This window comes from Myotis yumanensis, unplaced genomic scaffold (assembly GCF_028538775.1).
Source record: "Myotis yumanensis isolate MYYU_CA2020_CCGP unplaced genomic scaffold, mMyoYum1.0.hap1 SCAF_16, whole genome shotgun sequence".
Classification (NCBI taxonomy): Eukaryota; Metazoa; Chordata; class Mammalia; order Chiroptera; family Vespertilionidae; genus Myotis; species Myotis yumanensis.
Window position 1 is genome coordinate 48329084 of NW_027223767.1, and position 26315 is coordinate 48355398.

Below are 26315 nucleotides of genomic sequence, written 5' to 3' on the forward strand. Positions count from 1 at the left end.
TCCACTGGGGGAGCCCACCTCGGTACCGTCGGCGGGCCTGAGATAATTCCCCCTGGAAGGCACCAGGAAAAGATCAAGGATGATGAATAAAGGGCGAATAAAACAAAGCCCCGGAAAACAAAGCCTTTCAAAATTCGAAATTACTCAAAGCTCCTTTAAAACCCACCACCAGTGGGAACCTGACAGTGTAATTATACAACCCATGAATATAATTACGCGCTTCCCTTCTGTCCCCACCCACTTCTCCCAGGCTTTGGGTATGGAGGAGGGGGGGGGTCCCCGAGAGTCTCCAGACTCACAACATAACACCCTACATTCCTCTGCTCTTGTAAACTGTCCCCCACCCCACCCCCACCCCAAATAGAACTTGGATCTGGCTGGAGCCAAACCCCAGAACTTCTTGGCCATCAATTAATATTTATTGGGTCTTCACAGTGAGCTAAGCAGGCATATAAAAGACAGCAGGCCCTGCAGACTGTTATTAAGCCGAGAGAGAACAAGCACCCGCCTCCCTTTGCACAAGGTGTTGGCAGCTCGGTGGTTGTGTCTGCGTCGAAATGAACATTCAACCACTCATCCCACAAAAATTTATGGAGCACTCACTACGTCGCAGGCCCTCTTCCAGGCACTGGGGGTGTGGCCCTGTGCAACCCAGACAGAAGCCCCGGCCCCAAGGAGAGGGGAGAGGTCGCAGGCTCTGAGAACCTTAGGGACAGGGGCTGGTGGCAGATATCTACGCAGGCTGAACCCCAAGCCCACGCCTGAGTCAGCCAGGCTGCTAGAAGGCTAGCACTTCACGTGCCCCTTTCCAAAAACGACTATTGAACAAAGGCACCCGCAATTTCCAGGCCAGTGGGCAAAGGGGCTCAAGGTCAGACCCATGAAATGCATGTTCTCCAAAGACAAACCAGATGCTGGCTGGATTACTAAATGTCTTGCCTACACAAAATAGTCACTCGAAAGCCAGTTGGAGCCAAGGCATCAGACACCCTCTGGGCACCTTCTCCGCAGCCCTGCTCCTCACAATCTCTGGGTCAGTTCAGAGGCGGCCTTGACCTTCCCTGGAACCTGGGGCTGCTCCAGGTCAAAGGGGGCAGCTCAACCCCACAAAAGAGACATGTGGTTTTCCCAGTGTGTGTTGTGCCCTTCTGAGAAGGTGGCTGAATACTAGGGAGCGCAGGTCCCCACCTCTGAGCCCGACTGGTGGCCACCAGAGGAGTGAAAGGGTCACGGAGGCAGGTGCCATTTGCCTCGTCCAGGGTGGCAACCCCAGCACCTAGCACTTCACCTGGAGCCGGATGGGTGGGTGAAGGCATGAATGAGTGAATGAATGAATCAAGAAACGTCATGGAACTTGGGAGTCCCATAGGGCTTATGCCGGGAGCCCTCCCCTCCATCAAGCTTGTCATGTAGCCCTCACCGAGGACACACGCCCAGAGGATGGAGGTGAGACAGGAAGTCGAGGTTGTCATTGGAGACCCACAGAATAGAAGAAAGAGCCCCTGGAAGGCCTAGCCAATTGTATGGGGAGGGAAGTGGGGGCTGGAGTAAAAGCAATGAGCCTCACACTCTTCCCTCTGCAACCCACTCCCACACACCAGCTAAAAAGGTGGGGGGGTCAGGTGAATTCAAACTCATTACCTCCAGAGGCAATGGCTCTGAGCTGAATGGGGACTGTAAGGGCTGGGTGAACATGGAGCCCCATATTTGGGGGTGGAGAGAAGGAAGAAATAAAAGAGGAAAGAAGCCCAGTACCGTCGCACTGTGATACAAGAACGTTTCAAGGATGCACAGCATGTCAGCATGAACACGCTAGCATGTGTACAGAGCAACCCGAGTACACGTTCTACAGGGAGGCGAGACTCAGACAACCAGACAAGCCCACGAGAAAAATCCCATCTGGGAAAAGCAAGTAGCCTCTACTTGCTCCCACTGAATGGAACATGCTGTGCTCTCTGATACCTTCGCCCTTGGAGGCCTCTCTTCCTGGAATGGCATGACTTCCCTTCCTTGAAAACTCCTATTCAGTCTTCAAAACTTATTTTTATTTCATCTCTCGCACCCCCTCCAAATGACTGCTTTCCCCATAGATCACCAGAGCACCCTCAACCTCCATCATCACTGTGTGTCCGATGCAACGCTGCGGGTGAACGTGTGCCCTCTATCCAACCTGCGTGACCGCGAGCTCCTGAAGGCCAGGACCCTGTCCTATTCATCTTCGTCTCTTCCATGTCCGGCAGGAGGAAGTCCTCCATCGATGTTGTTTTTCGTATTTAAAAAAATTTTAAGAAAGGTTGCCACCTGCCATGTCAAATTGGAGCACCCAACGGGGACGTGTCCACATGGGAAAACCGAGTTGTGGCAGAGTCGGAAAATGCTCCCTGAGTCAGACCTTCCGAGTTCTGGGCAATGAGGGAGACCACATGTCAACACTGGGCGCGAGCTACCCCATCATTCCGGAGGCCTCTCAGGAAGCTGGGAGGCTCACAGGCGATTGGAGACTTGTTTCTATCAAATAAGCACTTGCTGGAGTGAGTGTTCAAAAATCAGCAGGTCCCAACTTGAACTTTCCAGAGAAGTCAAGGCCATGTACCCTACGCCTGGCGCAAGAGAGTGGGCAGCAAAACCAGGCTTCGTTTGGCTCCTCCATGAGAGACCCATGGGAACGGCTGGAGCTTGGGTCTCCGCGGGACCTCGGAAACCTGCGGGGCCAAACGCCCCCCTCCGTCCCACCGGGGTGTCTCGGGTTGCTGCCTGCGAGTGGTGAGCGGCATGAAATAACTGTGGCATTTACCGCTGTTAATTAGCAGCAAGGTGCTCATGAGTAATGTTGTGGTGTTAAGGGCGTGGTCAGCTTTTCATTACCGACTCCCTCCTTCAGGGTTATAAACTCCAGGGGAGATGTTCCCTCCTGGATGAAACTTGGCGGCCGGCCCGAGGTTCTTCCCTGTGGCTGGTGCCGGACCTGCCCGCACGCCGGCCTGTCGGGATCTGCCTCCACTTCCCCAGCAGCATTGCTGGGGCCACGGGCTTCTGGCAAACTGGCCATGGGAAGCCGCGCATGCCGTGACACTGGTGTACTTGAAGCCCCTGCAGCAGGACACTAAAGAGTGAGATGGACATGCTCTAGAAATGGCCAGGTCCACAGGAAGCCACCCCACAAGCCACCATGAGATCGTCCATGAAGTGGACAAGGCTGTCTTCCCTCAGCAGGTAGGGACAGAAGGGTTCCATCAAGAGCAAATCTATGATTCTCATGACTCAATGTTCAGCAATGCTAGCAAAAGCCTGCTAGGATTGTAAGGTCTTCCGATGGGAGGATATAACAGGGAGTGAGTTGGGGAGGTTGTGTCTTTTATTTGGACCAAGTTTATGAGTTATAACACGCTCTGTCTTCTCGGTCCTTGAGCAATGATCACATCCCACTGTGTTTTTCACTTTATGATTTCCATCATCCTTTCACCAACGATACTTTTTTAAAAAATAAAATGTATTTTATTGATTTCAGAGAGGAAGGGAGAGAAAGAGAGAGAGAGAAACATCAATGATGAAAGAGAATCATTGATCGACAGCCTCCTGCACGCCCCACACCGGGGATTGAGCCCACAACCCAGGCACATGCCCTGACCGGGAATCGAAACATAATCTCCTGGTTCATAGGTCAACACTCAACCACTGAGCCATGCCCACTGGGCTCACCAACGATACTTCCTTTTAATTTTCCTCCCTCCATCAGCCCTCTCTCTGAAGTAGGCAACAGGAGCTATAACTGCTCCGATTTTACAGATAAAGAAATTGAGTTTCAGAACTTGGAATGACTTTCCCAGATTCGAGTGGCGGTGCCCAGATGCAAGCTCAGGTCTCCTGACGCCAAGCCCAGGGTTCAGACTTTCCACCTGGCGTGTTCTTAAACAAGAAGGGTCAGCATTTTCCTCCCACCTGGCCCCACTCCCTGCAAACTGACTGGCAAGCGGGTTGATGGTAACGAATTATGAATTTTCCCCTGGGAAGAGGAGTATTGCTCAATGAGCTGCAATTCCTCTTCTACTTCAACTCAAGAGAAGCTTGCTTTCGCATGGCTCGGGGGCCCATGGTGAGAGGTCCTCTGAACCCTGTTACCCAGAATATTAGATCCGAGAAAGGGAACCGGGGGCAGACGGCTCTGAAGACCATTGTCGGGCCCCTCCACCCCAATCAGACAGGAGCCATAAAGACATAACCTCCTCGTCCCCCAGGTCCTCAAAAGGCAGCAACATGATAAAGGGAAACAACAAATTACTAACCCATTACCTACTGATTTTAATTAGCGATGGAAACTAGACCCAACATGAACTCCTCCCTAGAAGTTCCTCCCGTTCCAAGCACCTGGCAGGAAGATTTGCTCCTATCTGGGAATGCTTACAAGAAGCTGGCATCAACCAGCTCGACCTGTCCCATCCTCGGAGAAACCCTTGGAGAGGCCACGGAAGCCCAACTAATGAGCCCAGCAGAGCTCAGACGGAGACCCGCGGAGAAGGGGAAGGGCGTTGGTCCCCGTTGCATCTGATTTCTTAGCAAATCTTGGCTGAACCGTGTAGAAACCGGAGACCAAGAGAGTCACCTCATTTTCATGCTTGGAGATTTAAAGGCTACTTTCAATTATCCACTTGAACCGAATTTCACTAACACGGAGTGGATAAAGAGGCACTTCTATTTAATTTAGAAATGAACGAAATATGCTTTAGTTTTCGATGGCTCCCCTTACCTTTCTGAAAGTTGCTTGCTCGTGTTTATTTGCTGTTCATCGCTGGATCACACGTATTAGCTGTGAAATGGAAAAGAGAGGCGATGAGACGAGAAAGTGGCCCGAGGATGAAGGCTACAGCATGGAATTTCCACAGGTGGACAGCGTGCCTGGTGTAGGGCCCTTGGGTGCTTTCTCACAGGGGTTTTCCTTGCTGACCAGTGAGAGGTGGAAGTGACCCTGGAATTCGTTTTATTGTCTCCTATGTTCAGGGAATTGTCTCAGCCACTGCTGACCCACAACTACTGGCACCCTGAGGTGACTTGGCTGGTGACCCACAGGGACAAGTACCAGTGCTCTCCCAGCTCAATATCCGTGGGAGCCAGGTGACAGGAAGCAGACATCCCTCCTTAACTTGGGACCCTCTACCTTTCCCATCTTCCCCAAACTATCTACCTGAACATCCATATCTTTCCACTGAAGGGCAAGGAAATTCTCAAAGAGCAACACCAAGGACTTCACCTTACTTACTTCCTAGAACCACCAAGGTGGAGGGGTACTATAGAGATCAGCAAAGCAGGGGCCCCATGAGGATGGCCCCCTCTCTTGACCTGTCCCTTTCCTCATTTCCTTATCCTTCCAGAGTCCCCTCCAGTATGCATCCCACACTTTTTTCTCAAGAAATTCCCCCTCCATATTTATGCCTTGCAAGCTTAGCCTTCTAGATGCGAATGGAGAATCTCATCTACACGTGTTTGGAAACTCTGAAGGAAATGAGTTCCAAGAGGTAGGAAGAAGGTAGGACCTCAAGTTTACATTATACCTTCTTTTTTAAAAAACAACAATAAAACATTCTTATTGATTTTAGAGAGAAAGGGAGGAAGGGAGGGAGGGAGGGAGGGAGAGAGAGAGAAACATCAATGATGAGAGACAATCATTGATCATCTGCTTCCTGCACGTCCCACACTAGGGATCGGGTCCGCAACCCGGGCATGTACCCGGACCGGAAATTGAACCATGACCTCCTGGTTCATAGGTCAACGCCCAACCACTGAGCCATGCTGGCTGGACTACATTACGCCTTCTTTAATAGAAAGCTGCAGCAGATAGATTTACAAGGCATCTAAGAAGCAAGACCTCCTCAACCAAAGCCGCTATCATTGGTTAAATTTTTTCTTACAGAGGTCTCAGTTGGTCTTAGATGAGGAAGACACATTTCTCCTATTCCCCTGGCTTAGATTGTGTTCTTTTGAAAACATAAATGTCCTAAAATGTATTTGATTCCAGAGACTTTATTATATAATGAGAGTATATGATGAGTGGATGAAACTTACCCATCAGGGATGAGTAATGACAGGTACAATTGGATAATGCTGGTGACCTAATCTTTCTTCAGTTTATCTCACTGCAAACTGATAATTGAGAGGTGATTTTACAGAGTCTTCTTTCTATGAACAAAGCTTGCCTTGAGCTCCTCCTCAGGATAACATGAAATCTAAGTCAAGTTAATAACGAAAGGAGCCCCGGAAGCTTCCCCTATTGTGTGCTAAGCATTACATTGCTGCAAAATGACAGCAAGCAAGAGATGGGGGTTTTAACAGGGGAGGTCAGCTACCCACATAACCTAATGGAAAAACCGGCCTTCTCCGTGGTGGGAGAATGCTCTTCTCAAATGAGCTCACAGACTGGGGAGGGAGGTGCAATTTAAAAAGAAGGGGAGGGGGAGCGGCCAGTGTTGCTCAGTGGTTGAGTGTCAACCTATAAACCAGGAGGTCATGGTTTGATTCCCAGTCAGGGTACATGCCTGGGTTGCAGTCTTGATCCCCAGTGCGGGGTGTGCAGGAGGCAACCAATCAATGATTCTCATCATTGATGTTTCTCTCTCTCTCCTTCTCCCTTTCTCTTGAAAATAAATAAAAATAATTTTAAAAAAGGAAGCTGACTTAGCTCTCCAGATCATTCAAATAAACCCTCTGCTCAGTGGGTGACAGGTCATTCTCACATCTATCAACAGATACGAATAGATGACACATAACTGGCACAAATAAAATCGGTTGGCCTGTTTCAATCAAACACAAAAGAATACAGTCCATGGGGAAAGCCCATGTTTGATGCTTCCCTTCCAAGGACTCCACCAACAACAGTGATGCTTGCAAGACAAATCCCACCCCCTGCGTTTACACGAGGTACGCAGTATTTCAATGCACCTTTCCATCTCTAACTGTTTCCCTTCATAGTCTGCGAGGCCTATTGTGGGGCCATTATTGCCTGTAGTTTTCAAGTGATACAATGAAGATCAAGGGTAAGTGACTTTTTTGTGGTCACAGACCCACTGAGAGAGTATGGCCAGGACAGAAATCCGTGTCACTAAAACTTGAGTTTGTCCTCTCTTCCCCAGAATGTAAGGTTCTGTTGGGTTCATGCCATTATGGCCTTCCTTTTCCATGGAGGACGAGTACCCGTCCCCAGCTCTATTAAGGGAAATAACAATCTGTAACTGCCTCGACCTCTTGACCCTACAGTGCCCTTCTAGGTGTTGACAGGCATTTGTCAGATGGAAAAAAAGGGTGCCCATCTCCCCCTCTTCCCCTTTCCTGTCCTGTGGGTGTTACTCTGGGGGCAGGTATTTCAGCCCCTGCTCTACCGGAACAGGATCAGACAGGTTCTTTGGGTATCAGATTTCAGACGTTCAACTTTTCACTTTCTACTCAGCACGTAGGCTTGAGAACTGACACGGAGACAGGAGGGGAAAGTGTAGAGGCAAAATGGAAGATTAAAAGTTGATGGACAACCCAGAGAACTAACGAGAGAGTCGGAAATTATGAAGATAGAGACCGTGAGGGATCTGACGCAGCTAAGCAAATTCTATGATGTCAATGTTGTAACCATGGCAATGTTTGACTTGGAGACATCTGAACCTTAAAAAGGAGGGAGGGGGATGGGGGATTCTGATAGAAACCACACATGAGGAGAGTAAGAGAAAACTAAGTCTTATCAAAGGTGAAGAATCAACACTAGCTGCTGAACTGTATGCATCCCAGTTCTTGATGAAAAACGGGTAACATTTGCTGAGCTAATGAACTGTAATTAATTCTCCGATGAATTTAAAAAAAATAAAAGATAGAAATAAATTTTTCTTGAGTGGTAGCAGGAGAGAGTAGAGGAAAGGTTCCAGTAGAGATGTCTCCTCAGTATTGAGGCTGGTTAAAAATGAGACCAAGTGCCCGGCCGGTGTTGCTCAGTGGATTGAGCGTCATCCCGTGCACCTGGAGGTCTCTGGTTCGATTCCCTGTCAGGGCTCATGCCCCAGTTGTGGGCTCGATCCCCAGTAGGGGGTGTACAGGAGGCAGCCGATCAGTGAGTCTCTCTCATCCATGTTTCTATCTCTCCCTCTCCTGTCCTCTCTCTCTAAAATCAGTAAAAACATATGTAAAAAGCAGACTGTGGTGAACATGAATACTGGATCCTACCTTCCAGCACCCAGTTGTTTTTTTAAAGAAAAAAACGACAAACAAACAAACAAAATAACAAGACCTAGTAACTCAGCGGTGCACTGAAAGAGGGAATTTATCCCTTTATTATTTGGATAAAAGGCCGAGATGACCTCCAATGGCCCTGGAGAATTCTAGATTCCTCGACTGCCATGTGTAGGAGAGTGCCTCCAAGTAGGCACTGAATCCCCTAGGAGGATGATGCTAAAAGCTGAAAGGACCTGCTGATGGTCAAGTTCAATCTCCTCAGTAAGACCAGGAAGAAGGGCACCGAGCTTGGGTTCTTCCTCTCCGTGTCTGTCTGTCACTCACTGCGTGACCTTGGGCCCATCACTCCAACTCTCTGAGTCCCGGGTCTCCATTGTGTGTGAAGGAGGTGACAATCCTCAAAGCACAAGGCTTTTGTAAGCGTCACACTTCCGAATACGAGCAAAAGTGCTCAGTGCTCGAGGCACTGTGTACCTGTCAATAGTGTTTAGTTGACAGCCCAAGTGCCCATCCGCAGAAGAGTGAATAAAAGAGCCGTGGTACCTTTACACAGTGGAATACTGCGCAGCTGTCAAAAAGAAAGGACTCTTGCCCTGACTGCTTTGGCTCAGTGAATAGAACGTCAGCCTGAGGACTTGGGGGTCCCAGGTTCGATTCCGGTCGAGGGCATACCTTGGTTGCGGGCACATCCCCAGTGGGGGGTGTGCAGGAGGCAGCTGATCAATGTTTCTCTCTCATCGGTGTTTCCAGCTCTCTATCCCTCTCCCTTCCTCTCTGTAAAGAATCAATAAAATATATTAAATAAAAAAAAAAAAAAAAAGGAAAGGACTCTTATCATTTGCAACAGCCTGGAGGGACCTGGAGGATATGATGCTAAGTGAAATAAGCCAGTCAGAGAAAGACAAGTGTCACGTGATCTCACTCATATGTGGAATCTAATGAACAAAATAAACTGACAAACAAAATAGATCCAGAGACATAGAAGCAGAGAACAGACTGCGGAACTTCAGAGGGAAGACGAGGGTGGGTGGGTGGGTGCATGGGAAGAAATCAACCCAAGAACTTGTACGCATATATATGCGTAACCTATGGACACAGACAATGGATGGAGAAGGCCTGGGGTGGGGGTAGGGGTGGGTTGTAGGAGGTCATTGGGAAAAAGGGGGTCGTATGTAATACTTTCAACAACAAAGATTACAAAATAATAAAATAGTATTTAGTTGAGAATGCTGAGGCCCAGGAGGCGAAATGACACTGGGATGTCTAGTTAGTAAAACAGTCAAAACCAGAACTTGGGCCTCTTAGCTAATGCTTCTGGCTGGTTAACACCACCGTGACTCAGGGGGTGTTTATCAATATTACAATGCAGCAATTTAGCGGGGGGCTCCCTTTTGCCATAGATTGAGCTGTGAACAACCCCCAAGGCCATTGGCAAGGATTTGTTTCCTTCCCATTCATCCCAAAATGCAGAAAAGGAGTGCGCGCCCCAAAGATCCATACGGCAGCCTCCCAGCAGCCGAGGGAGCTCTCCGTGCACCCACACAGGGAGAGGCAGCGATCGGCTGCCGCACAGAGAGGGGGCGCGCCGTCATGCTCCCAGAAAGCCCATCCAGGCGGCACAGAAACCTTCTGGGTGCAGACAACCACCTTGGGGCTGGGAAAGAAAAAGGGAGGCCCAGCACCCACACTCTCCTCCTGGGCTCCTCACGAGACTGCCTGTGTCGCCCAGAATGCAAGCTAAGCCATAAATCCACCCGCCGGGTGAGCCCCAGCAACCTGTCCGGCCCTGCTGGAAGTAGCACATCCGGCCCCTGACGGCACTCATGACTGCTTGGCTGAGAAGCGGTATTTTAAATGAAGAGAGAGAGAGAGAGAGAGAGAGAAACACGCCCTATTATTTTACTCTGGTAATTGACATCAAGTTTCTCATGAGTAATTTTAGAGCACTCGGGGTGTGCCGGGGTTTGATTTAACTTCCCTTTCCAGGAGCCTTCCACTTGCAGGACAAACACTATTTCGAATGGAATGAAATGTACTTCAAACATCTAATTGGTATTGTCGAGGCTTCAGTGGAAATAGCCTGATCCTCTGCCCCCTTAAGGGCTTATTGCTAGTTTCTTCTCTCAAATGATGCTTTTGGTGAAACTACCTGAAAGTTGGGGTCCCGGAAGAGTTTATAGAACAACTATAATAGTTGTTGTACCAGATATACAAAAAAATGTCTTATAATTGGATATCATAGTAACCAGTGAGTGATTTCCAAGGTGGAATCTGCGGAAAATTAGTTCCTCGAATTTTTCTTTAAAAAGGAGTGAGGAGTGATTTCTGGACACACTGCCTTGTCAATACCGGTTTTAGCAACTCGCAGTGTACGTTAGCGCAGCAAAGGCTCTGAGAAATCCTGCAGGAAGAGAGCTTTGTTCATTATTGTTTTGATCACAGCATTTTCCCAAGTAGAACATAGGATTTCCCGATGGGAAATTAATACACACACAAATATATTCTACCACTTTTTTTAAAAAAACTCAACAGTGATATTTGATCCCACAGAATTTTGAGGAACAGATTTTGAGAAACCCTGAGGGAAAAGAGAAGAGAGGAGGTAGTCAGGATTTAGGAGTAAATCCCATATTTCTTTCCCATATTCTACTGTACTCTGTCCTTTGCACCCCCCCCTCCCCAATTACTCATTCAACAAACATGTATTGAGTACTCAGTATGGATAATGGGCGTGGGAGCTGCAGAGAGAAATCAGATGTGAAAAAATAAATAACAGAGCAGCACGGTGAAAGGGAATGTGACGGACAGACTCAGGAGATCTAGTCCCACCTCCTTTACACAGAGAAGAGAAATGAAATCATTAGTCTCTGGACATGGAGCACCTTTGGACGTCTACTTTGGAGCCCCTTCCACGGGAATATAAACACGGACTGGAATAAGCGTGTAGCTTAGAGGAGGAAAAACGGTTCTACGTACGACAACACGCTCAGAGTGAAGGCTGCAAACCCCAGGAGTCTCAGAGAAGGAGCAGAAAGGATGGTGTGTTTCTAGGACAGACAGCAAAGAGGAACTCTTATGGGCCAGGCGTCCTGCATTGAGGGGGAAGTTGGACATTCAACCCTGGTCCCTGCCTCAAGAGGAAACAGGCCTCGGATGGCCTCGTTCAAGGCCACTTGGTACCGTTTGACCTCTGTGGCCACGGGAATGCCCTGGAGTTGACGCGAGACATTGCCCTGTTCTCTCCCACTGGACTCACTGTGCAGATTAACCACAGGAGCACGTAGAGGTTGATGTGTTTGTTTTCTCTCCGCTGCCTTTAGAGGTGAATTGCTTGTGTCTTAGGTGCAGAGTACTAGTTCAGTAATGTGATTTCTCTTCTCTCCAGCCCTGCAAAAGCTCATTCATTCTCAGAGCTCTAATTGCGACCTGTGGACAGATGGTTGCCATGTTTACAAGTCGAGTTCTAAATTTCTATCCCAGTTTCATCCCGCATACCCCAGATTCCTGCTGGGTATTCTCATTCGTCTCTAAAATTTCCTCTGAATCATAATATACCCAGAGTCTCTTCTCTCACACCCTCTCCCCCTCCCGAAATCTCTATTTTAATCAATAAAATCATTGTCTACGCTTCCCCTCCCCCTCCCTCTCATTTTCATTCTCTCAGGCCCTTGGTTTTGGAAGCATGGAACTTCCCCCTCCCGTTGCCACTTCCCAGGCGCAGTACGGAACTAAGATGTGTCCTTCCCTCTTTGAAACGTCTCTTTGGTCTATCCTTCCCTCTCCCTTTCTGTTGGCTACCAACATAGAGGAGGCCTTATCCCTTGTGGTTGAATCACTCAGCCACTGTCCACTCCTTCCTCTAATCTACCCAGGGATTTCTCACACGAGGCCACCAGTGTTTGTTCTAAACAGAACAAAACTGAACTAAAACAAGCAGATGCTCAGAATGCTGACTTAATAAGTTCCCAGGTCATCCTGACCGAAACTATTACCCTATTTGCTTTTAGTGGCCATTCCAGCAAGGTGGTCTTTGTGATCCCAGCCCCTGAACACATCCTCACCCTCCCCATCAGCCACCAGAAGCCCCATCTGTTGCCTGCTCACATGTGCTCACCAACAGATGCCAAGGCTACTACAAGTAAGCAGCTACCACTACCACCTGTCCACGGGTGAAAAATCTCCTGCCATTGGCATCTAAAATCCTTGCTGAAGAGCGGCCTTCCATCTTCCCATTAGCAAAAAGGACAAATAACACTTGATCCTTTAAAACCTAAATTTGCATATGCGCTGCTACCTTTACCTATTTGAGCATCAGTGAAAATGAAATAACTGGAAGAGGGAAGTGAGAAGTGAAAGAAATGCATGTGTCTTTGAGGCAGAATTGGAGGTGGCGAGCGCAGAACACAATGCAAAGGGCTGGAACCAAAGGGCATTGCCCGTAAGCGCATGGGGACTGTTGTGAAGGTCAAACTCAAAGTCAACCAAGGGGTTGGGACTCATTTGCCATTTTGAAAAGCATTAGAGACCTTTCTACTAAGCCAGGCTGCCTCATCAAGGACTACTTCAAATTCCACCACCCACGGAGCTCCTGGACCCCTCCCCAGGCTCCAATCCTGGCTGTGCACCTTCAGGTCAGCCCTACGCAGCCCTGCCAATCACAGCAGAGCCCTCCCTCTGCACCTGCCTTCACCCCAGGAAAGGCGAAACCGGCTGAGGGGGCGGTGGGATTACTGCCAATGAAATGAAGATAATCCTGGGCAAGGACCCTTTATCCGGGAAAAGTCTCCAGCTAGTCCTCATCACTGCCCTTCACAATCTCCTCTTAATAACCCGCAGGCCGGAATGTAGCAGAGATTAAACCTGGGGAGGAATGTGACGCTTTGTGGCCGGGATGTGGAGTGCCCTGAGCCAGGGAAGGAGGGACGGGGGGAGGGAAAGAGAGAGGAAGGCAACACACTCTGCAATCTCTCCGCTCAAAGCCTTTGTTCAGCCGCCACACTATTTTGGTGACTGAGACAAAGGCGTAATAACGCGCTTTATCTGTTCGGTTTATGATGTGTGTGTGTGTCATGGGTGCACATGACTATTACTGGCTGTAAAGTATACAGAGTAGGTGCCAGGAGGAGAGGGGAGAGGACGCAGGTGCTTCGGGCCAGGTGAGAGGCAGCTTTCTCGTGGGCAAGCTGGGCTCTGGCACGGTCGTTGGGACCATCATGTCAGGCCAAGCGGTGATTTTGAGAAGAGGCCATTTCATAAAGTATAAATAATTTTAAAATAAATAAAAAGTGCCCTAGCCGGTTTGGCTCAGTGGATAGAGCATCAGCCCTCAGACTGCAGGATCCTGGGTTTGATTCTGGTCAAGAACACGTACCTTGATTGCAGGTTCCCTGGCTCTGGCTGGGATGCATGCAGGAGGCAACCAATCGATGTGTCTCTCTCACATTGATGTTTTTCTCTGTTTCTCCCTCTCCCTTCCACTCTCTCTAAAAATCAATGGAAAAATATCCTTGGGTGAGGATGAACAACAAAAAAAATAAATTAATAAAATAAAATAAAAAGTGACTATGTGAATTCTTGCCTTCAAGAGTCTGGATGAAGAACAAGCAATAAGAGTTGACCTTAACATCTAGCGTTGAGTTGATTTTTCTGGATGTGTGGTGGGAGGAGGAAGAAGGAGAAATGGGCTGAGAAAGTCCTGCTACAGTAAACTTGCTTATTTCTATGTTTTCTGAAATATGCTCTTTATTAATGAAATATTCATGTAGAGGCTTCCATGGTGGAATTTTAAACACACACAATAGTTTGGGACTAAACAAACCTGGGTCTAAACCTCACCTTCGCCCCTTGGGAGCCGCGTGTGTGATCATGTGAGATCCCCACTGACTGTGGGTGAATACATTGGTAAAATGGAATAACAATACCTGCCTTGGAAGTGTTTTGAAGAGTGAAGATCATTTATGCACCCAACGCGCACAGCTTCATCATCCGTCATTCACAAGTATGCGACTGGGAGTGGTTTTTCTCCAGATTCGAAGATAGTCCTTCTGATCCTACTGCAAAGTAGATGGGACCACAACCATGTCACGGGGGCCCGATGCTGAAGGAGATCAGCTCCCTCTGACTGCCTTTGGGAGGCCATCCCAGCTCCCTGCAGTGTCCATGAAAGAAAGGCAACCAATACAGCCAATCAGCCTTCCACAGAGCCTGGGAGTATGTATGATATCTCAGGAACACAACTCTTTATTTTAAAAGGGGAGGTGGGATTGGCATTGAAATGAGTTCATTTATACTTCCCTAAGGATAGTGGAGGGACACCTAGAACACATCTTCAGGACCAATCGTTGCCTCTGGGTGAGCTTGCTATTTGCAGGATTTCATTTAGGGCCCTTGGTTCATGTCAGACCAAGTCTGTGCTCTTTTGCTGACCATCTGAGTCACTCCCCAATCCTCGAAGTTGGATTTCTATAGTCATCCGTTCATCCCGTCATTCACTCACTCGCTCACTTAGCAACTGTGTTTTTGATTTAGGGATACTACTGGGAATTGTGATATGTGCAAAGAAGAAGTGAGAGAAAGACACAGCCGCCCGGAGACCGCACCTTAACGCAATAATGAACAATTCTGACAGGTGCTAAATATCTGATCCTGCACATAGCTCCTTGCCTGCAGCTGTTTGGACATCCGTGAAAGTCATCAAAGACAGGAGAAGACAGGAAGAGGTGAAATGCACACTTTTATTAAGCAGCATTGGAGGCACTCGAGGATATAAAAAAAAAAAAAACCACACAAAGAATCAAAAACAAAGGAAACTTCCTGTTTAATACACGGTCGTTACCTTCGAGAGAGATTTTCTCTAGTTCAGAAAACAGGGCATGCAGTACGTGAAGACATAACCACTTAAGGCAACAATCTAAGAAAAGCCAAATCACCATTTCTTTCAACTTTTCTGAGGGTTCAAAATTAAAAAGAGAAAAAGATGTTGTAAGCACCCTGTATTAATTTTCACAACAGTGTCTCAAATGTATTTGTATTATTGTAAGAGTTCAAAGCCTGGAATGGTTGTCCTAATCTGAAATGGATAGGAAATTCTCTGTGAAGGGAAAAGGACTTGAGTTGAGCCTTTACAGATAATGGAGTCATTTTCATGATTGCTGATAAGATAAGAAACCTGTACCTCTCCAGCACATAAGTTCTGCCCAACACTGTGCTATTAATAACCAACATGAGTTATGTTGTCTCATTTGACAGAGGAGAAAAGGGAGGTCCAGAGACATTGAGTTCAAGGTCTTACAAAGCAAGTGAAGGTGGTAAAACCAGGATTTGAACCTGGTTCTGTGCAACCCCCAGGTCAATGCTCATTACTCACTGTCAGAATGTTTCTCTGACAGGCCAGACTTAGATAAGTAGGAAAATATGTCAGGAGGCCAGTATGCAACATAACATACTGATGAAAACATCCATGCCATATGAGAAAAAAGAAAGGTTTGGCTGTAACAAGGATCACTATTTGTCCCCAATAGCTTTTCTCGCCTTCTTGCTTTATTACTAAAACCCCAAATCTTAGCCAGGCATGAATATGACCCCCACAGTAAAAACAAATAAATAAAAAATTCCCAGCCTCCTTTGCATTTGGGTATGGTCATGTGACTAAATTTTGACCAAAGAGATTTAAGTGGAAGCCATTCATATAACTTCCAGAAAATGTCTTTAAAGGGAATAACTGTCCTTCACTCTTCCCTCCATTTTTCTGGCTGAACTGTGGATTCGATGGCGGGATCTGAAACAGTGATCTTGGGAATGGAAGTCACACACAGTAGAGCAACAAGATAGAGGGAGCCTGGGTCTCTGGGCTCATGCTGGAACAGAGCCAACATTCCTGTCCTGGGCTGCCTGTACTTGGTCTTTGAAATGAAAGAGAAATCAGCTTCTGTGTAGTTTAAGTCACTGTTATATTGGGTTATACTGTTACTGGCAATTGAACTTAATCCTAATTAGAACATAGTCAAATTTGACTTGAGCCAAGAGTTTCTGAGGTGACTGGTGGTGGGTGAGCAGGTTGGAAATAAATGGAGAACTTCTCAAGCTAAGGCATGTGTCATTTACTTAGTAGGCTTTCTGGGCAGACAAATATAATAAACCTGGCATTTCCAGAATCCTCTGTGTGGTGTAGAGCATCCCAGTCTGAAGAACGAATGGAAGAAGTCAAAGCCTGTGGGGAATCACTTGAATAATTCAGGTTTGAGGTGTTCAGGGCCTCACAATGGGGTCAGGACTCAGGAGCTGAAACTGTAGGATTTAGATTCTCAGTTGAAACCGAGGGTCAGAATACAGAGCAATCAAAGGTGACTGAGATTTCTCCTTGAAGGGCCATGGTATGTTGACAAAACAGAGAAATCAGGAAGTGAAAGAAAAATCAAAGAGGAACACAGACTTCTCTTTTAGACTTGTGGAGCTGGAGAGCATGGAGAGACATCTAGAGAAATACAGCTGGGGTACAGGTGCCTATAGCTAATTAGATGAAAGTCTAAAACTACAAATTTAGCCCCGTCAGATGGCTCAGTTGGTTGAGTGTCAACCTGTGAACCAGGAGGTCATGGTTTGATTCCTGGTCAGGGCACATGCCCAGGTTGATTGTTTGATCCCCAGTAGGGGGCATGCAGGAGGCAGCTGATCCATGATTGTCTCTCATCATTGATGTTTCCATCCCTCTCCCTATCTCTGAAATCAATAAAAACATTTTTTTTTAAAAAAATACAAATATAAACAAGGGAAAGCCTAAAGAATAGAGCTGAAATTGTGATGTTAGATACATTTTCCAAGCAATCGAATACAGAAATAAAAGCAAAAATAGTAAGTATGAGGAGGGGAAAAGAGACAGCAGAGAGGGAGAAGTGATGAGTCAAGAGGGAGGAGAAAAATGTATGCTATGTTGTCTTAGAGTCTAAGGAAAGGGCTTCTATCAACAGGAGAACATACCAGGCAAGAAGGAGAAGACCAAAGGACAAAGGATCATTCAATCTGACAACGAAGAAGTAGGTTATTGTTGACCTTTGAGTGAGAGTGTCACCAGAGCGCTGAGGGTGGAAGCCTAGTTTGAGGGGATGGAATGAATGAATACCTTAGAGAGGAAGGGAGGTACATTTGAGAAACATGGAGGCATTGAAGAAAAACAAAAAAGGAACCGGAAATGCAGCCTAAGAGGACAGTGGTGTCAAAGGCCTTATTGGGATAGGGAGCCTGTATGGATTAGTTAGCAGTGACATAAACTGGGAGGAGCCATCCCTTAAGCCTTGATCTTTTCATGTGTCAGAGGACAGTATTAACATCTGCCCTGTGGGATCGTAGTGAAGATATGTGAATATGTGTGACAATACACAGCACAGAGCACATCCGGTGGGGGTTACCCATCAAATGCCTACTGATTCCCCAATGTCTTCAGGTTATTCCTTCCATGGTATCGTGTATTTTTAGATGCGATCGGGTGCGTTCAGGGTGGTATGGCTGTAGCTGTATCATGGGTGTTTAGACCTAGCTCATCTCCCCCGCGTGAATGCCCCTGTGCTCGAGAGCGGATGAGAGCCCAACAGCACCTGTGCCGTTGATCCCATGTGGTCTCAGATTTCCAAGCAGCTTTGGGGACTTCTCAGGGAGGGAGAGAATCCTCAAAGGTGTGACTAAGATAGTTCCTGTGGCTCCAAAGAGCAACCAAAGAGCAGGCGGTGGTCTTCCCATGTAATAAAAATACCAAGAGCAACAGCCAGATCATTGACTAAGCCAACACGTACTGTATTTCACCCCATGACACTGGTATAGTAATGTTTCCCATTTCACAGATGGGAATGCTGAGACTCAGAAGAGTTGAACAAGGTGTCGTCTGTTAGCTCATGTGAGGGACACAGGGGTTTTGAGTCTAGTCCATGTCTAGGACCCATGAGTTCTATGATCACTTGATGGGCCCCTTACTGCTTAGGTACTTTGAGATCCAAACATTTTCCCAGAACTCTCCCTGCTTCCATGAGCCCAGGAGGAGAGAAGCCTGGAGTCAGCCCTGACCCAGACCTGGGGAGGGATGGGCACAGGATGACAGCGATACCAACACGGGTATGGTCAAGGGCCGCCAGAACGAAGAACAAGCCTGTTCCCAGACAGGGAGGGGACCATGGAAGTCAGTGGCCCAGGGACCAGAGGCGGAGCAGAGTCCCGTCATCCCACCTATCCAGAGGCAGAACTGGACCCGGGCCACGGGCCACAGCTGGAACTTCCGAACAGTCTGGCAGATCCCGACACATTTTATGGCTTCCCCAATGCCCTTTCCACCACCCAAAGCCACTACTTCATGGAGACAGAGGCGGCTCTGGCCTTCACACCCCACAGTAATTGTGGTGGTGACCAGCCCCTCCTCCCCCGGTGACTCCACCCAAGGCAGACACCTCGGAACAGCTCTTCTCTGAAGCACGCCCAAGACTGTTACCCGTCTAAATGAAGTAAGCCGAAAGATGAAAGACCAAGACGATCGCTTTAGTCCGGCTTATGCGTAATTACGCATTCATCAGTCAGAGCTTTAATTACCAGGAGATAAAGGTGCCATTAGCGTTTTGAGGAAAACTGGCTCCAGCAAAATGCATTTCTTTTGTCTCCCAGCCAGTTGACAACTAACTGTTATCCTCGGGAGGGCTTAGCAGGGAGACACCAGCCTAAACCAGAAAAGTCCCTCAGCAGTAAAAAGCAAGGTCACTGCGCTGGGCACGGCGTTCATGAGAGATGCTGGGAAGCCCAGAGCGCTCTGGAGCTAAGGCACGCTGCCCTGCAGGATGGAGAATGGAGAACCCTCAGAGACAGAGAAATGGAGGCGGGAGGGGAGGGAGAGGGAAGCTTTGGAGCCACAATTAAAGGATCACCTTGCTACTCCCTGGCGTGAAATGCAGAACCTTGGGTTCCCTACAAGCCCAACTGAACCAGAATCTGCATTTGCATAGGGCCCGGAGGTGGTTTAGACGCACATGTGAGTGTGACACACATGGCCAGTGAGGTCCTCATGTCCCCCACAATGTCCTTGCTGCTCATAGGGGAGGTTAGAGGGGGGACTGGATGAAAGAAGGTGAAGGGGTTAACCAAAGAACATATATGCATAACCACAGACACAAACAACAGTGTGGCGATGGCCAGAGGGAAGGGGCACTGGGTGCTGGATAGTGGTGGGCAAAGGGGAGACAATGGGGACATCTGTAATAACCTCAACGAGAAAAATAAAGAAAAACAAGGTTTGGGGTTTGCTCAGCTCTCCCATGTGTGTATATTAAAGAGGAAACTGGAGGCAAAATGTGTGTGTGAGTGTGAGTGAGTATGTGCGTGAGTGTGTGAATGAGTGTGGGTATGTGACTATGTGAGTGTTTGTGTGTGTGAAAGTATGCATGTGTGTCTGTGAGTGTGAATATGTGACCGTGTGTGAGTGTGTATATGTGTGAGTGTGTGATATGTGTGTGTGAGAGTGTGAGTGTGTGTGTGAGTGTGTATATGTGTGAGTGTGTGATATGTGTGTGTGAGAGTGTGTGTGTGAGTGTGTATATGTGTGAGTGTGTGATATGTGTGTGTGAGAGTGAGTGTGTGTGTGAGTGTGTATATGTTTGAGTGTGTGATATGTGTGTGTGAGAGTGTGAGTGTGTGTGTGAGTGTGTATATGTGCGAGTGTGTGATGTGTGTGTGAGAGTGTGAGTGTGTGTGTGAGTGTGTATATGTGTGAGTGTGTGATGTGTGTGTGAGAGTGTGAGTGTGTGTGTGAGTGTGTATATGTGTGAGTGTGTGATATGTGTGAGAGTGTGAGTGTGTGTGAGTGTGTATATGTGTGAGTGTGTGATATGTGTGTGTGAGAGTGTGAGTGTGTGTGTGAGTGTGTATATGTGTGAGTGTATGAGTGTGTGTGCGTGGTAGGGAGTGTTTTTCTTTTCGTCTTAACGTCTGGCAGGAGAAATAGATTTTCCCTTCCAGTGTTGCGTTAAAAGGTAAACATCATTGAATGGGAGCAAAGTGGGGGCAGAAGGGAAGACCATAAAACACATACAACGTCAAATTGAAATGATTAATAAAGCTGAGCGGCAAAGCACCCCCGGTGGTGCGAGATGCGACAGACAGGTCAGGGCAAACGCTGGCGAATCAGTTTCAGTGCCTCTTCGCCCGAGGGCTGGGGCAGGCAGCAACAGAGAGAAGCCATTTCACAATGAGGAGAAGAGGAAACTGGCAAGAAGGAAACCTCAGGGAAGGGGGAACGGGGGTGAGCAGGGATCATATCTGGAGAGGACTTGCTCGGGTGGCGAGGTTACAGGCGTGGCGGGACGTTGGGGCGGCATCTAGACCACGCCCACAAGGTCGGATTCGCAGACCGCAAGTGCCAGGCATCCAACCCAGGGTTTTCAATAATTAGCCAGAGTTCGGAGGTGTGAGGACAGACTTGGCTTCTAATCCCAATGCTGTCATTTATTAGAAATGTCAATCTGGAGGTCGTGGCAACGTTCTCGCGGAGCCTCAACCTTCTCGTCTGTAAAATGGGGGTAATTCTATCAATAGGGTTGTAAAGATTAAACCTCAACACAGTGCCTGGTACGTATGCCGCTCTCAGAAATGACAGCTGCTATCATTTACTGCTTTCCCAGCAAGTATTCCCGGCATTGTTAATTTCCCAGCAAACGTCTTCCATTGGCCCTGACCTTAACCTGCGTTCTGAGAGACGGATGGGAGTGATTCAGATACTTCCATGAGCGCTGCCCCCTGCTCACCTAGTGCTCTCAAGGTGTGATCACTGCTTATTTCAACAATATCGAGAGCCTACCGCCTGTCAGGCAAGTCCATCCATTAAACCACACCCACTGGGCTCCAAGCACCAATGGGAAGGAGAGCCCAGTGGAAACGCACAAACCCCGGGAGGAGCCCAGCGTCCTGTCCTTCACAGGCACCTGCGCCCTCCATGGCGCGGCTCTGAAGACGTGTGGGAGGGGTGGGAGCCAACGTCCTGGGCCCCCCTGGACAGAAACCCACGCTCCCGGGAATGACTCCAACACGAGGCGAGCGACTCTGACTCCCTGCATCCCACAGAGCATTCCCTCCACGCCGTGTCCCTCACGTCAGGGGCCACAGTGCCAAGGAAGCCAGGCTCAGTCAGGCCTCAAGTGTCTTCTTAGCACCGTGACACAGTCTGCATCCCAGACCAGGCCACCTGCCAGCCAGACTCAGGTGTTTAGTCCCAAGGATGTTGGAATGGGAAGGCAGGCGGGTCTGCCCAGTCCCAGGAGGCAGAGTGTGGCGTGCTCACCAGCTGAGGAGTGACGGCGCCTTCACCAGGGGCCGCCAACAGGGCAGGGGGCTCACAGATGTGCCGAGGAGCAGTCATCAACCATCGGCTCTGAGATCAGACCAACCTGGATCGGAATCCCCATCCTCTTAGTAGGCACGGCCCCTTGGCCTTAGCTGCTCACCTCTCTCCAAGCTTCAGCGTCCTTGCCAGTGAAGTGAGCATCGTCTTAGAAACGACTTCTACCTCTGTCAGGGTTCTGGGAGGAACAGGCGGCCACTCAAATTGGGCAACTTAAAGAGAAAGTGACAAGGGCACTGCTTCTACAGGAGTGGGCAGAGCATATGGCGGGGTGGGGGAGCTCCGCCTGCGGGCTATATAAGGCCCGAGAAATCACTTGGTCTGGCCCTGCCCAGGCATCGGGGGTGAGTTAATTAAGTGTTTGAACAAATATATCAGGCTAATTTTTAGAAGAAAAAATTATGTGTGTGTATATATATATATATATACATACATACATATATATATACACACATATATATGTATATATATGTGTATATATATATATATATACATATATATATACATATATATATATAATATTTTTAGAGAAAGGAAGGGAGAGGGAGAGAGAGAGATAGAAATTTCAATTGAGAGAGAAACATCGATTGGCTGCCTCCTGCAGGCCCCACACTGGAAATCAAGCCTGCAACCCGGGCATGTGCCTCGACCGGGAATCGAACCGTGACCTCCTGGTTCGTGGGCTGACATTCAACCACTAAGTCATATCACTGGACAGTAGACTAATTTTTAAGTTGATAAATTTGTATTCACCTGTGACTGATGGTATAAATAGCCAACTGGCCCTTAGCAGAAAAAAAGGTTCCCCACCCCTGGTGTGGGGAAATAGGGGGGTAGAACAGTAGCCCAAGACTAGACCCAGCGGAACCACCACCCAAGAGCTCAGAAGAGGGATGCACCTTAACAGTAGCTTCAACTCCGACGGAGGGATGCAGCCAGCAAAGCAACCCTGCAATGCCCAGCTCGGCTCCCTTTCTTCTCCTCCTCTGCGTGGCTGGCCCCATCCCGAAGGCCAAGGGCAGGAAAGCCTGTTGACGGTGTTTCTACAGCTCAGCCTCTTGAGGCACCGAGCAGGGCAGAAAAGAGTGGAGAGTGGATCCGGAAATCCCCAGCACAATCTCATAGGGTCATCATGGGAATTCAACAAGATTATACTCATACAGCGCTCGGGTATATAATAAGTGTTGGTACATAATAATGGAGCACAGAATAAGTGTTAACGGTAACAATGACCCTTTTCTTTTACCGATGGAAAAAAGTGAGAGTTTAGAAGTTCCAACCCCTTTCCTTAAGTTATATAGAACCGAGACTATCTTGGGTTCTCAGTTCAAAACTCCCAGAAGGCCACCTCCCGGGTATGGGTACCATGGCAATGGCGAGAGAACTTCTTAGAGGGATGGAACCTTGAAGAAAAAGCTCAGGCTATCAAGGAGCTTGGCCACGCACCCACTCTTTGTAGCTTCTCATGTTAGATTCCGTGGGAAGAATTGACAGGGAACATCAGCACCTAAAGGACTTATGTTATAAAGAGTGGGTTTGGATGAGACGTGAGAGTCTATAAAAATGCAAAAAGGAATATCTGCAAGCTGCAGGTATGTCTTGACATTAAATTTAAGCAGATCAAGGGCCAAGAATAGTCCATCAGAACCAACACCTCTGTGTACCCATGAGCCCAACACTGGCAGGCCGAGCAGGCATTGTCAGGATTGCCCACCGAACAACAGACTGGAACTCAACCACCAGTGACTGTTGGCATAAACCATGCCGGTTGGTCCCATTCGGGGGCATCCTTCTGCGTACGGCTTCGGAGCCCTGCCTGCTCCGAAGGAGAGCTTGGTTGGCTAGCCCGCTGGAATCTCAGAGCGTCTGGGGTCTGCCTGGCTTGAACTCCCGATTTCAATCCAATGATACTTGAATCTTACACCGAAATGTTATTGCTTTGGAAAAAATCGCCCAGAAATGACCTCTGGGCACCCCAACTGCTGCCAGGTCACTCAGTCATCTACTACCCCTTCCGAAAACAAGAAATCGCCCCATACCATCCAACTTGCTCCTGCATGAGGATCCCACTAAACCCCCAGTGTTACCCCAACACCTCAGGTGTCATTAATCTCCTGTGATGACAGACCTCTTCTGGACAAAGAGTGATTTACATGGGAAACGTGACTTTAATTCCCTCCGACCTCCTCAGGGCCATCCCCGCGCTGCCCTGGAGAATACTAGTTTTGCCATCTGCCCGCCCTGCTCTTGGCTTCCCCTACTCCTGGCAGCCCATAAACTACTCTGCACCTGGCTGTAAACCACACTTCTGTATCCCCAGAAGAAAAAAACATCAACCTATTGCAAAAATCTTGGCCTCCTTTGCGAACCCCTCTAGCGCTTACTCAGATCCAAATTGTTTCATCCCAAGCTCATCGAACGGGCAAATAGAGGAGTCGGAACAATTCCTCATTAGGTCAAGCTCAGGTAGCACAAGAACCAGTCATCCCCAGGGAGGGCTGCCAAGGTGAGCTCCATGTGGACTCCCTGGGTGAGATTGCCCAACCTGCAGACAGCCACCAGCTTGTTCGACAAGTGGGCAAACAGCTCTACTCCCGGGGGCATCGAGGCGGGGTCTAGCCCATGGCGACTTGGTGTGTCCATGCACCGCTGAAAAGTGCAATTTGTGAAAATAAGAGTGCTCCGGTCTGGTCTCTGGAGCAAATTCAAGCAGAAGCATGCACTCTTAAGTGGATGCAGCAAGCTTCAAGATGCCCCGCATGGCAGCCCTCTAATTACAGGCATTTCTATGCAGCCGAGCTTTATATTCAGTTCCCAATTCTCTTCCCGGAGGAACAATGGAGCTGCCACTTAGTCCTTCGCCATTGGCCTTTGACTATTGCAGACACCGGGCTCTGACCAGCAATCAAGCCACAGGAGGCGGCATGCAGAGTGGTTCATGTCCCAAGGAGTTGGGGGGAAGTCACACCTTGCAATTTCCTGTCCCTTTCTCGGCCTCTGTTTCCACATTTGTAAAATGAGGCCAATGACATGGCCTGTCTCCTAAGGAAGCTATGAGGACTGAGCAAGATAATCCATAAAACACGGAGTCTAACCCACAGCCCACGCAATAAATATTAGAAACACTCAGGGGGAAAAATGGCCATCGTCTCTTCCTTTTATCCCTAAAGCTAGTGAAAACATGGTAGAAAACACTGGAAGGGACCGTTTCCAGCTAATCATAGGAAACCCTCTATCCTAGAGGCATCTTAAATGAGCCAGGCCATTTTGCCTTATTGATATAGATGTAGAAAGAGGCATTGGGAGGGGGGAGGGGGGAGGAGAAGAGGGGTGCATGCACAGGCCAACTTGACCAGGAGGCCAGGACAAGAGGCAAGCGAAGGACCATGTTAGCAGCCATCTGGCGATCGGATGAGATTGGGCTCAACATCCCTTAACCAGTGCGATGCTGACTCAGTTGATGAAAACTGGAAAACGCTCGTCGGAAAAAATGAGGCTGCCTCCCCTCGCGTGTTGGCCACAAGGCTACATGCATCACAGGCTTCCAATAAGAACTAATAATCACATCGAAAAGCGAGGAAATCATTGTTTTCCCCAGCCTGGCCGCCCGCCCAGCGGCTGCTCTGAGGGCGATGGGCCACTTTTTATCAGAGAACGCATCTCCCCTCTGCCCGGAGAAACGTGGGAACCCGGTCCAGCTGGAAGGCGGCCTCGGCGTGTTTACTTGGACCTGCCCTTCCTTTTCCAGCTCAGCCCGCTCACCACACCCCGGGGAACCTCACCCTTGGCGCTCTACTTTTTAATAAGCAACTTGATTTGTTGCCCTTCCCTCAAGGATCGCAGAAGAGAGAGGCCACTTCTGGCTTCCAAGCCTCTGTGGCCGAGAGCGGGGTTATAGTGAAATCGATCAGAGCCCTGGAGACCCGGGAGATGCCACCGGTTCCTGAAGCCGGGAGCGTCCTGGGACTCCCGTATGGACTCGAACTTGGGGTTGGAAGGCACGCGGCCGTCTCACATAATTTATTCCATCTCCGTCCAGTATCCCCGCGGTCTTCTTCTGGTAGCTCCTGTTACTGCTTCCTGTTCAAGTTGCTGACTAAATACTCTGAATATCAAAATGGGGTTTGTCATCAGAGATGACCAAAAAAAAAAAAAAAAAAAAAAGGTCAAGTTTCTCAGAGAAGTAGGGGTCCAAATACATTAAAGGTAGAAACTTGGTTTCTTAGGAGTCCCCGTGCCATAGAAGCTTCTAAAGAACAAAACTGTAGATGAATTTCTGACAAGTGCATTTCATTTGTCAAGAATAAATAGGACCTAAGCAACGTGAAAGACCAAGAGAGAAGGTGTCCACAGATTCCCCCAAATGCTAAGTGGATCTCCAAGGGAGAGCGAGGAAGGTGCCAAAGACCTTTTTGCTTACTCCAAAGGAAATCCAGGCCAGGCCCATGTTTTGTTTGTCCTGAGCTGTGGGACACTCTCTTCTAAGCCAACTGGAGGCAGGAAAACCTGGGGAACAAGGAAATGAAAAGATGCCCTGGCCGGTTTGGCTCAGTGGATAGAGTGTCGGCGTGCAGACTAAAGGGTCCCAGGTTCGATTCCGATCAAGGGCACATGCCCGGGTTGTGGACTCGGTCTCCTGGGTGGGGTGTGCAGGAGGCAGCCAATCAATGATTCTTTCTCATCATTGATGTTTCTATCTCTCTCTCCCTCTCCCTTCCTCTCTCTGAAATCAATAAAGACATATTTTAAA

The 26315-nt window shown here is 48.4% G+C and overlaps 1 long non-coding RNA gene across 1 annotated transcript in view; it reads right to left on the reverse strand.

The window, feature by feature from the left end:
• Window positions 1-26315, reverse strand: part of LOC138994431 (uncharacterized) — a 300667-nt gene that overhangs the window by 65741 nt on the left and 208611 nt on the right. Inside the window, exon 4 of the long non-coding RNA XR_011468433.1 lies at window positions 4745-4804. This is a non-coding gene — a long non-coding RNA (uncharacterized lncRNA). The remainder of the gene's footprint in view (window positions 1-4744; window positions 4805-26315) is intronic.